Here is a 12580-nt window from a genome sequence, read left to right on the forward strand (position 1 = left end):
TGCATTCACATGGGATAACTACCTTCAGTATCAATTTATTTGGTGGCTATTGCATTTACCTGCCGATTGCTTGCCTACAGAATAATCACAGATGCCAGACTGGATCAAGAAATTGTCCATAGCTCCCGTGATGCACTAAAGGTTGCAGACTCATTATTGGTGCTGCAAATTGCACCCTAGTGACATCACTCCTGGTGTACCAGAGGCAGTTTACTATCCATCTTTTCCAGAACTTTTAAGGGAGGTAATGGAAACGCATTGATTATATACAATGCATAAAGATGAACATGACAATTCTTCGGTGAAGAATCTGCAAGTAGACAAGAACATCGAGAAGAAAGATTGTTACCACAGGTAAGTAATTTTCTTCTGATACTTCTATGTGTGGAATCCTCACCTGTTGAACATATTCCAAAGCAATATCGCCCTTAGCTGAAGGAATGCTCAGACCAGAAAATCGGTAAGCACCAAATTTCCAAGCTGACCACCCCGTCTCCCCTCAAAATCATCAAAGTAATAATGTTAGATAAGGGTGTGAAGGGAGGCACATCTTCTCAGATGTCAGCAAATGAGACACCCCCAACCAGGACAAAGATGGAAGCTTTCACCCTGGTTAAACTGGCACTAAGACCCTCATCAATCAATCAATCAATCAGTCCATTTATAGAGCGCGCTACTCACCCGTGAGGGTCTCAAGGCACTGGAGGGGGGGGGGGGTGTTACTGCTGCTCGAAGAGCCATGTCTTGAGGTGTTTCCTGAAGGCGAGATGGTCCTGGGTAGTTCTTAAGGGTGCGGGGCGGGAGTTCCATGCTTTGGCTGCCAGGTAGGAGAATGATCTTCCTCCGGCGGTGGTTCTGCGGATCCGTGGGACGGTGGCGAGGGAGAGGCTGGCTGAGCAGAGCTGACGGGTGGGCGTGTAGAACGAGAGGCGGCTGTTGAGGTGTTCGGGCCCATGTCGTGAAGTGCTTTGTGTGCGTGGGTGAGGAGTCTGAAGGTGATCCTCTTGTTGATGGGGAGCCAGTGCAGGTGTTTGAGGTGGGTGGATATGTGGCTGTGGCGAGGAATGTCGAGGATGAGGCGTGCAGAGGCGTTCTGTATGCGTTGTAGTCGTTTCTGAAGCTTAACGGTGGTTCCTGCGTATAGGGTGTTTCCGTAGTCCAGTCGGCTTGTGACGAGGGCATGGGTAACCGTCTTTCTGGTTTCGGCGGGGATACACCGGAAGATCTTCTGGAGCATGCGTAGGGTGTTGAAGCATGATGACGAGACGGCGTTGACTTGCTTGGTCATCGTGAGGCGAGAGTCCAGGATGAACCCGAGGTTGTGTGCTTGATCCGAGGGGGTTGGTGCGGTGCCCAGCGCCGTGGGCCACCAGGAGTCATCCCAGGCAGATGGGGATTGTCCGAGGATGAGGACCTCCGTCTTGTCTGAGTTCAGTTTTAGGCGGCTGAGCTAAAACTCATGCTTTTTTCCCCCAGTGCAAAGCACATTGCTATGCAAAGAACTAACAAGATGATGTATTTTTCTGCATGTCTTTGCCTTTCTTGCATGCATAATAGCCAACAAACAGTTGATCACTTTTTCTGGACTTCTTGGTGTGATTAATGTAAAAGCTAACAGCTATCTCAAATCCAATGGATGCCATTTCTCCTTCTACTTGGTGGGTTGAAGTGATGGTAAAAGGACAGTAACAGCTTTCTCCAGATCTAGAGGGGATACCACCTAGGGAAGAAAGTTAGACAGAGGACTAGCTTGAGCAAGAAGGAGCATGTGAATGGTGGATGGACTATCGGAGCTTGCAACTCACTGGCACATTTTACAAAGGTAATCACAATTAGAAAAACGTATAGAACGTTAAAAGATTCAACTGACAACTTGGAGGGGGGCTTGTATGGACACCCCATCAAAAATGTCTGCATTAGGTTTAAATCCCATTGAGGAACAATGTAAGGTGTGAGAGGAAAAAGATTACCCATCATTTTGAAAATCAAATAACTAATGGTGACTTAAGTCAGGATGGTTGATCTGGAAAGCAAAAAAATGCCAGCAAACGTCCGGGTACCTGTTTTCAGTGTCCAATGCGCACCCCAGCTGGGTCAGTGAAAGTGCAAATCAGAAAACTTCACAACTCTCCACACCAGACAACTAACCTATTCCACCTCTCAGTGTAGACCAATTTTGTGGAATGGCAACTGACAGAAAGAACGTAGCCAGCCACAATCAATGGCATCTGAACAGCACTCAAAGGTCTTGCTCAATCTTAAGCTATTAAGATGGAGGCCCTGAATTGGGAGAGGAGGTGTAGGGAGCTGGCTCTGTATATACTATCTCAAAATGAGATATAGTGTGCACAGAGTCCAGGGGTTCCCACAGAGGCAATAATAGATTATACTAATGCTCTATTTGTGGTAGTGTGGTCGAGCAGTTAGGCTTATCAGAGGGTAGTGTTAAGCATTTGTTGTACACACACAGGCAATAAATGAGAACACACACTCAATGACTTACTCCGGGCCAATAGGTTTTTATATAGAAAAATATTATTTTCTTAATTTATTTTAGGACCACAAGATTAATTTAGCAGGTAAGTATATTAAATGGAAGGTACTTTGCATATTAATACCTGAGACTTTGAATAAAATCAATGTTGTACACACGTTTCTTTAAAATGGCAAAAAGCTATTCCTGGCTGAGGTAAGTAAAGTACAGTTTCTGAGGTAAGTACCACACTTACAGGTTCAGTCTCCGGGGCATAGGTAGCCCACCGTTGGCGGTTCAAGGCAACCCCAAACACCCAGCACCGTCAACACAGGGCCGGTCAGGTGCAGAGGTCAAACAGGAGCCAAAATAATGCGGGCGCCTATGGAGACAGGGGTTTCTCCGGTTCCAGCAGGTAAGTACCCGTGTTGTCAGAGGGCAGACCAAGGGGGTTTGGAGGGGTACTGGAGGGGCCCCAAGTAGGCACAAAAATCACACCCTCAGCAGCACGGGGGCAGCCGGGTGCAGTGGGCAAACAGGGCGACGGGTTTTCAATAGAGCTCTATGGAGGGACCCGGGGGTCAATTAGGTGCTGAAGGCAGGGCACAGGGGGGCCTCTCGGGCAAGCCACCGACTGAGCAAGGGTGAGGGCGGCCTGCTGTTCGTTGCTGCACTAGTGGTCAGTTTCTCTCGGGCCTGGGGGCTGCGGGTGCAGTGCTTCTTCAGGTGTCGGATATCTTCATCCTGGGCAGTCGCGATCAGGGGGGTCCTCGGGATTCCCTCTGCAGGCGTTGTCGTGGGGATACTGAAGGGTCAGACCAGGGTGGACACGTCGTCTGAGTCACCTAGGTGTCCTCTTTGGATAGTTGGTTTCTCTGGACACGGGCCGGGGGCATTGGGTGCAGAGTAGTTGGACTCACGGTTCTGGAGATTGGTGAGAGTCCCTTTAAAGTTGGTTTCTTGATCTTTTTGGACAGGTCCGCTGTCCACGGGAGTTTCTTGGTCCTCAGTGATGCAGGCAGTCCCATGGAGGCTTTTCAGGGGTCGCTGGTCCTGCAAAACACGTTGCTTCTTTTCTTGCAGCTTTTTGAAGCAGGAGACGGACCGGTAGGATTTGGGCCGAGTCAGTTGTCGTCTCCTTCTCTTCTCTGCGGGGTTTTCAGCTCAGCAGTCCTTCTTTCTTGAGGTCATCAGGAATAAGGTTCAGTGTTGCCCCTAAATACTAAATTTAAGGGTGTGTTAGGGTTAGAGGGCAGTAGCCAATCGCTACTGTCCCTGAGGGTGGCTATACCCTCCATGTGTCCACTCCCTCTGGGGAGGGTGGCACATCCCTTTCCCTATTAGTCCTAATCCTCCAAAGCAAGATGGAGGATTTCTCAAGGAGGGGGTCACTTCAGCTCTGGTCACCTTTGGGGTTGATCTGGCTGGAGGGGTGACTCCTCCTTGTTTTTCCCATTATCCCTCCGCACTTGCTACCAAACGTGGGGGCTTGTCCCGGGGGTGGGCATGTCCACTAGCTGGAGTGCCTTGGGGGCACTGTAACACCAGGCTTGAGCCTTTGAGGCTCACCGCCAGGTGTTACAGTTCCTGCAGTGGGAGATGTGAAGCACCTCCACACAGGACAGGCACTCACCCCATGTGGTCATAAACTTGTCTGAAAGTCGCAGGCTGGCACAGACCGGTCAGCCTTGCACTAGTAGTTGTGCTAACATATAGGAGGCATCTCTGGGATGACCTCTGTGTGCATTTTTTAAATAAATCCCACACTGGCATCAGTGTGGGTTTATTGTGCTGAGAAGTTTGATACCATACTTCCCAGTATTCAGTGTAGCCATTATGGTGCTGTGGAGTTCGTAATGACAGACTCCCAGATCATATACTCTGTATGGCTACCCTGCACTTACGTCTAAGAATTGACTTACACACTGTAGGGGCATAGTGTGCATGCTGCTATGCCCTCACCTGTAGTATAGTGCACCCTGCCTTAGGGCTGTAAGGCCTGGTAGAGGGGTGACTTACCTCTGCCACAGGCAGTGGGTTGTGGGCATGGCACTCTGAGGGGAGTGCCATGTCACTGTCTTTTATCTAGACTAGCACACACAAGCTGCAAAACAGTGTGCATGTACTGAGTGAGGGGTCCCTGAGGGTGGCGTAATACATGCTGCAGCCCTTAGGGATCTTCCCTGGCCACAGGGCCCTTGATACCAGCTGTACCTTTTACAAGGGATTTAACTGAGTGCCAGGGCTGTGCCAATTGTGGAAACAAAGGTACAGTTCAGGGAAAGAACACTGGTGCTGGGGCCTGGTTTGTAGGGTCCCTGCACACTTTCAATCAAAGCTGGCATCAACACTAGACGAAAAGTGGGGGTGGGCATGCCAACAGTGGCATTTTCCTACAGGAGGTCCATTCAAAGGAAGTGGGAGCAGTGGACAGCTGGAGATGTGCAGTAGGTCTTGTACCACAACCTTCTCAGCCAGTCTGGGGAAAATACAATTATTTTTGCCTGGCCCTGGAACCGGAATGCATTCCCCATGGCCCCAGGCAAGGAATAATGGAGAAACATTGGGCAAAGAGCCTCCTTGCGAGTGGTAAATAAGTCTACCTGAGGAGGATCCCAAAGGACTCAAATGTACCAAACCACATTTGGGTGAAGGCGCCACTTGCGGTTGGCAAGGTGATGCTAACTCGGACTCTCTGTTCTGGTATTAAGACCCACCGCCAGATGGATGTGAGCTAGCCATATACTATGCTGATGCACCCAGAAAGACATTGAAAGCAAGATGCGTCCCACTCTTTACTGCTTCTTGACATACCACATTGCAGTCATATTGTCAGTCAAGATCTGGACAGACCTGCTGCAAATAGAAGGAAGGTATGCCCCAAGTTCTAGCTGAGGCGCCCTCAGATCCAGCAGGCTAATGTGCATAATCCACTATTCTGCAGACCGAAGTCCTTCAATTTTCAGCTCCTCCTCCAGATAAGCACCCTACTCTGACTCCATGGCTACAGCTGGAAGAGGGCAGAAGGAGATCCCTTAAGATAAGTGCTCCTCCACCGACAACCATGCTAGGTCCACAGCTGTGTGTGCTGAAAAGCCACCAGGGTGTCCAATAGGTCTCCCTCATGTTGGAACCAATGACTGAGGAAGCAAGCCTGGAGAGCACTCAGGTACCAACATGTTTACGTAACCAGGAGATGCAAGAAACCAACAGAGAAAGCGGGTGAAGAACCTTAGTACTGGTACAGATGCACCCTTCTGCACCATCAGAATTATAACCTGAATATACTGGATCCTAAGAAGAGTAGCCATGCTCAGAGATGTTGCATCGTGTATTGCCCCTATGAACAGGAGGTGCTGAGAGAGCTCAGTTGAGAATGAAAATCCAAACAGAAATAGCAAGGATATTGTTGCTTTCAAATGGTGCAACCCCTTGCATGGTGATCTAGCTTTCAGCAGTCAGTCATTCAGGTACAGCAATAGAGGAATTCCGGACTTTCTGAAATGAGCCACAACCACCATCACCTTCATGAAGTGGGTTGACCCTATCACAAAAATCAGGTACCTTCCATGCTTCTTTAAGAACGATATGTGAAAATATGCATCCTGAAAAAAAAAAAAGAAAGAAAGAAAAATCGAGGGACACCATTAAGTCTTCTGCTTCAATCACAAACAAAGCCTGCATCAAGAAAAGTATCCTGAACTTCTTTTTTGAAGGAACAAGTTCAGGAGCCTGAAGTCTAGGATCAGATAAAGACATCTCTTCTTCTTGAGAACCAGGAAGTACTGAGTATGAACCATGGCCAATTTCCTGCTCTGGTGCCAACTCTACCGCTCCCTTGTACTCTAGAACTGCTACTTCCTGCAGCAGAATGGGAACAAGTTTTTGTGATGTGATGGATTGCTGAGGAGAACATTGGATGGGGTACCCCGGAAAGTTAAGAAATAATCCCTTTCTCCCACTTGAAGGATTTACTGGTCCGATATTGTGTCTTTCCAGATTTATAGAGAGAAACCCTTCCTCCCACTTGGTGCCTGGGTGCACATGCTCCTTCAGGGACAAGCTAAAGGGTGTGGAGCAGAAGATGAGGAGGTTGAGGAGAGCTGCTGCGATTGTCAAGGTCAACCTTTCTCTCTGCCTCTGTTATGGCAGGCCAAAGGGTTCTGCTACTGCTGTAGGATCCGTGTTGTCTGGCACTGCCTTAACTAAAAGCCTTTGGAAAAGTCTCAAAATGTTCTAATTCGGCGAAAGTCCTTCTGAGATGCTTTTAGGCATAAGTTTAAGGCTGCTGCTTGTGCAACTTCGAAAAGCTCAAGAGCAGAATCTGATTTTTTCATAAAAAAGTAGTTGGCCATCGATGGCATGTCTATAAAGGTGGCTTGGACATAACCCAAGAAGCCAGTAGATCTAAGTAAGGCATGTCGACATAGTGAAACAGATTAATACATCACTCTGGCAAAGGAATCTGCTGTATCAAGTCCAACTTTGATGATATTCCTTAATGCATCTTGCTTATCTCTTATGACTTCTGAGAAGTGGCCTCTTAACTATTCAGTCAGGTCGATGTGACCAAAGCTGCCATATCCCACAGTGGATGTTTGCATCAAACCAAAAAACAAGCTGCATTTAGATCCCTCAGCCATAGACTCCCTTTTGAAAATGACTTATTATCAATTGCCTAGAGCTTCTTTGGTTCCTTGTCCTGTAAGCGAAAGATGAAAGATCCTCGATTTTGATTCCTCCAAGATGAGGCCTGAACCACCAGAGTCTCCAGACATGGGAAGAGGGAAAAAAATGTGAGTAACCTTGGGCCAAGTCTGTGTTGTCAAGGAATAATTAAAAGGGTAAAGTGGCTCTGCTGACACTGTTGTAGCTGCAAAACGTCAGGAGGGATAGTGGAGGCAGGTGCCAGAGGTGACAGTGGTAGCTCTAGAAGGTCAACAGCTGATTTAACTACAGCATAAAATTATGCCATTTCTGCTAGAGCAGGGTCTGGTGATGGGGTCTAAATTCATATCCGGAATGTAACCAGGCTATTCGCATTCTGCAACACGAGATCGTCTGTGGGGTCAGAAGAATGAGGTAGCAAGAGTATATATCACATCATCACCCTTATCTGTGTCAAGTAGAGGGTCATCTTCCTATAGAATTTTGTCCATCTCGCATCTTCTGAATGTAAGCCTGGCGAGCCTCTCTGCCAGCACAATGTTGTATTCCTTGAATGCACCTCCGTGCCTCTCGCTTAGAATGGTGCATCTTCACCAGTGCCTCTGGTACCTCTAGCAAGGATATTGATTGATGAATGAATTTGCATGTGTTAATGCACGGCTGTATGGGTGAGCGGTCAATGAAAAAGAGGTTGAATAAGTGAATGCGAGTGACTGGGTGAGTGTGAAGTGGTGGATTAATTAGTGGAAATGGTTAATGTTATGTCACATGCTGGTTTTCTGTCACAGAAACAGAGGAGAAAGCTTGTAGGCAGCTTGACGGAGGGGAGAGAAAGGCAAAGAATACAAGAAATGAAGTGAAGGGAGATCAAAGGTACTGACCCCATGAGTGCACTATATACAGAATGTAACCAGTTTAAAAAAAAAAAAACTATTGTATTCCCAAGCCAGTTAGGATGTTGTAGTAGCACGCAATTATGCCTTTGTGGCTGAATTTTGACTGTTAGTAGTAGTTTGTGACAGGAGTATGAATATTAATACTATTGAATTTAAGAATTTGGACCATTTTATCAACACACTGGAAGGAAACACAGTTTTGAAAACTGTATAAAGCCTGCCAAAATAGTTTAGGCTGTCAAGCAAAGAAAAACACTTAAATGATGCACTTTGGCATAAAACACACTTGTCACAGACATGTTTACAATGTTCTCTATCCGCAAAGCCTGTCCCACTGGGTCTTTTAAACATTAATCAATAGGGCTAATGTAAAATAAATGTAAAGATGTTATTTTAGATTGTATATAATGAAAAGCCTTTTCGTTTGACTGATTCTGCTTAATTAATGTGAGTACGTAATCAGACATTGGTGCATCTGCAAGTACATGCAAATACAGACACAAATTACACTTCTCACTACATCACTTAGCTTGCTTCTGATGAAATATGTAAATGACACTTTACCAATATTTAGCTCCTTCTCTTACTACAAATGAAACCAACTCAAACAGAATTGTTAGCGTTTGACGATACTAATGCACACAGTACATCCAGTTTGCGCTTTGAATACCACCTGAATGATTTTGTGTGTTTTTTTTTTTTTTTTTTATCAAGTCAATCAAAACCTGTGCTGGCCTGCCCCCCTTGATTCAGCCACAACACATGAATATTATACGCCGCAAATTATCAACCTGCCAGGTTGTCTTTTTGGCGCAAGACATGACAGTGAATCTACTGCTGTAAGGTGGAGACCACCCCAGCGCTAATCAGATGCTGAAAGCAATGCAGTTCAAGTCAGTGCTTCGCAGGCTAGGCCTTCCATGTCTCATAAATAAGCCACTCAAACAAAAAGTGGACCCTATGGCAGAATTCTAAACCGAGGAAACGAAATTAAAAACATGTAACGAGGATGCAAAGAAAAGTGAAGTGATTAAGAAAACAGCTACAGACATGAACACAACAGATTAGCATCCACGGAATGTAAAAGGAAACGGAAAGAGATTGAAATAGGAGACAGACAAAGGAAAGAATGTAGCGGAAGGGCGCAACAAAACAAGCCAAAGAGAATCTAAGGCCGGGGGAATAGAAAAGGCATAACGATGCATTGAACACAGGGAAGACATGAGCACCGTTAGCATATTGATTTCATCTTTATCATTGGGAGGCAGGCGCTGGCTCTTGACAGCTCCAAACAACTTGTTTATTTATGGCATTGTCTTTTGGATAGTGCCAAATCTGCGCTTTGACTAACACCAGAGACAGTGACTGTAGGGAGCTGGGTTCTGGTTGCAGTATCCCCCTGCTTTTTGCCTGAGTTTTAGATGCAACTCGACTGAAGTGCACTGGGCTCCCTGCTACCCAGGTCCCCAGTGCTAGTGTACCTTCCCTAAAACAAGACACCTGGTCACTTGATCCCCAAGGCCCGTCAGCCCACTGTAAGTCCCTAGTAAATGGCACTCCTGGTACCTAGGGCATGGGAAACTAAAATGTATTTATGCTTGAAAACATACTTAGCTTATAACAAAGTCCTTGGGTTTAAAGTATATATAAAAAGAAGTGTTATTTTTTAACTGGTCTCAAATTTATCCTTCGAGTGTGTGTCTCATTTATTGCCACTGTGAGTACAACAAATGCTTAGCACTACCCTCTGATAACCCTAATGGCTCGCCCACACTACCACAAAATAGAGCATTAGTCCTATCTACTTTTACCTCTGCAAACCAATTGGGGATCCACTGGACTCTCTGCTCAGTGTAATTCTTTTTAGTGCACCATATAGAAGGCCAGCTTCCTACAGTGATGTTTCCTTTCAGTTTAAAGGGTCTAAGCATTGTCTGCTTAGATAGTAATTGCTGCGCTTTTGCTCTTTCTTTCATACATATTCTCTACACACTCATCCAGTGATGGATTTATCAATACATGAACCCAGAGGGCACCTTAGAGGTGCCCCCTGAAACCTTACCAGCCTCTGGCGGGTTTCTGCCAGCCTGACACTCAAGACATGATTCTGAGCCCCTAGGGTGACAGCCTTCTGCTATCAGGAGGCCCAGAACAAAAGCCAGTCTAGGAAGAGGGTGTAACACCCTCCCCCACAGGATGACCTGATACCAATCTGGCTCCTCTCAGAGGAGAGAAAGCCATCCTCTCTGTCCAAGGCCCACTTGACACCTGGAAAGCGGGAAAATTAGCTAGTCAGGTAGGCGTGCCACCTCCAGGCTAGTACCACCCCTACAGTGGACTAAGCTGTAGTGAACACGAGTTTTCAGAGGTAGCCTTCTTTGAGGTGGCATACCTAGTTATTCTGGGACAGGGTTAGGCCCACTTCTCACAAGAAGTGGTCATAGAGGGTGTGTAGTGACCCACAGTGTCAGTAGCCCATTGGCTACTACCCTAGACACCCCTAAGCACCCCTATATTCAGTATTTAGGGGATCCCTTGGTACCAGAGAAGCAGATCCTGATGACTTAAGAAGCCCACGGGCCCAAAGAGCCGCAGAAGAGGAGAAAAGAAGCAGCTGACCTGGTACCAACCCTGCCGGCCTGTCTGCATCCCTTGTCAAAATCTGCATCAAAGTCGACTTGTCCTGCAGCCATGACTCCAGAAATCCCAGGAGGACTGCCTGACTTCAATAAAGACTCAAGACCTCCTGTGAACAGCAGACCTGTTCTCCAGCAAACTCCAAAAGCAGGGACTCTGAAGCCTCTGGAAACCTCAAAACCCAACACCTGAAGTCATCTCTGCATCCGCCGTCTTCGATCAGATTCAAAGATGGACACCTGTGCCAACAAGGTTCCCTAGCCCTCCAGAGTCCATCATGGTTTCACCCCACCTGGACTCCCCGACGACGCCTGCAGCCTCTGCACCCAGCCCCCCTTTGCTGCGACTGCTCTGGTAAGGAAAACACCTGAAGACACCTCTGCACTGGAGAAGAGGACTAAAGGTGCCTATCTGTGCCCTAGCACTGTGAGCCTGAGCCACGCTGTTGGTTTAGCCAGACTGGCCTCCTGGTCTGAGCATGCAACCTCTTTTCACAGGATTCACCCCTTCTGAATTCATTTTGCCTGGAATGACGACACTAGAAGCGCCCGAACCTTGGTTGAAGCCCGCTCACTGTTCGATATGGATACTTTACAGGTTGACCCATCCACTATGTCTCCCTCATGAGGCTCAACATCCTCCTCCAGGGCTCCGCTGTGCTACACGTCCAGCAAAGAAACAGGCTTGTAAACCCTCTGGGGCTGAAAGCTGCAAGGAAAGAGGGGTACTGCTGTGCTAAATCCACCATTATGGCAGTGCCTCCGAAAGACAGCGTACACTGATGAGCTGGATGTCCCATGGTTGCTCAAGGGCCAATAACCCAGTTGATGATGCTCCCCCCCCTTTTCTTCAAGACTCACGCCTCATACTGTCTGTGACACAGAGCCCTGGGGACCAGTTCCCCCTCCACTGTAGCAGTGTTTCCTGGCAGCAGAGCTCCTTGACCACATCATGCTGGAGGAACGCTATGAACTGTTTCCGACAGCATAAACCCTCAGATTGTGGTTTCATATATTCCCAGACCAGGAACCTTCCTGTTGACTTGTTTCTTGTTCTTTTCTCTCCCCCTTCCCTGACAACCAGTGCCTTTGTCACACACACTGCAGGCACTACATTGCGGCTCAGTAGGTGGGAGGTACTTACCCAACACTTAGCCATCTCTGCTTTCTTTGGCTCCTACATACCTTCTTACCCATGATTAACATGCTTAGCTTGAATGTCTGAGGTCTCAATGCACCAGTGAAGCGCCTTGCACTCCTCTTCTTTCTCAGGGATACTAAATGGGACATCTGTCTTCTACAAGAAACCCACCTGCTCAAAACTAACTGGAAGCTCTTACGCTCCAGATGATATGACTGCCAACATTTCTCCTCAGGCCAGAGTAAGAAGGCAGGCTTGGAGATCCTCTTCGCACGCAGACACGGGGAGCGAAGGGAGGGTGCTTCACACGCATATTGAATTGCCTGGCAGGCCTCTATCATTGCGAACAGATCTGATGGGCCACATGTTTACTTTAGCAAACATATATGCCCCAAATGACCACCAAGAAGCTTTCCTGAAGGAAGCCATAGGCAATGTCCTTCATACCTCCCAGACACAAACATTTTCATAGGGGGGGAACTTTAACATAGTCCCCGATGCACTTACGGACATGTCCATCCTGACGAAGGGACAACCCGGGGCCCTTACCCCTGCATGTAAACAATGGCTAACAGAGGTGGGATTGGTGGACGAATGGCAACACAAGCATACGTCCACAAAAAACTACACTTTCTTCTCTTCTGCTCACCAGACTTATGCCAGAATTTACTTTTTCCTTGTTCCCGCACCTTACCCATGCAAATAAGAAGGTGGATATCAGAGTGGCCGCCCACACCTATCAATACCCCGTTATCCTTAGCTTTGC

General features: G+C 47.3%; 1 protein-coding gene across 4 annotated transcripts in view; it reads right to left on the reverse strand.

Moving 5' to 3' along the window:
* TRIM37 (tripartite motif containing 37) overlaps positions 1 to 12580 on the reverse strand; it is a 943514-nt gene that overhangs the window by 751394 nt on the left and 179540 nt on the right. The gene's annotated exons all lie outside the window — the stretch shown is intronic.

Source organism: Pleurodeles waltl, chromosome 3_1 (assembly GCF_031143425.1).
Source record: "Pleurodeles waltl isolate 20211129_DDA chromosome 3_1, aPleWal1.hap1.20221129, whole genome shotgun sequence".
In the NCBI taxonomy this organism is placed as follows: Eukaryota; Metazoa; Chordata; class Amphibia; order Caudata; family Salamandridae; genus Pleurodeles; species Pleurodeles waltl.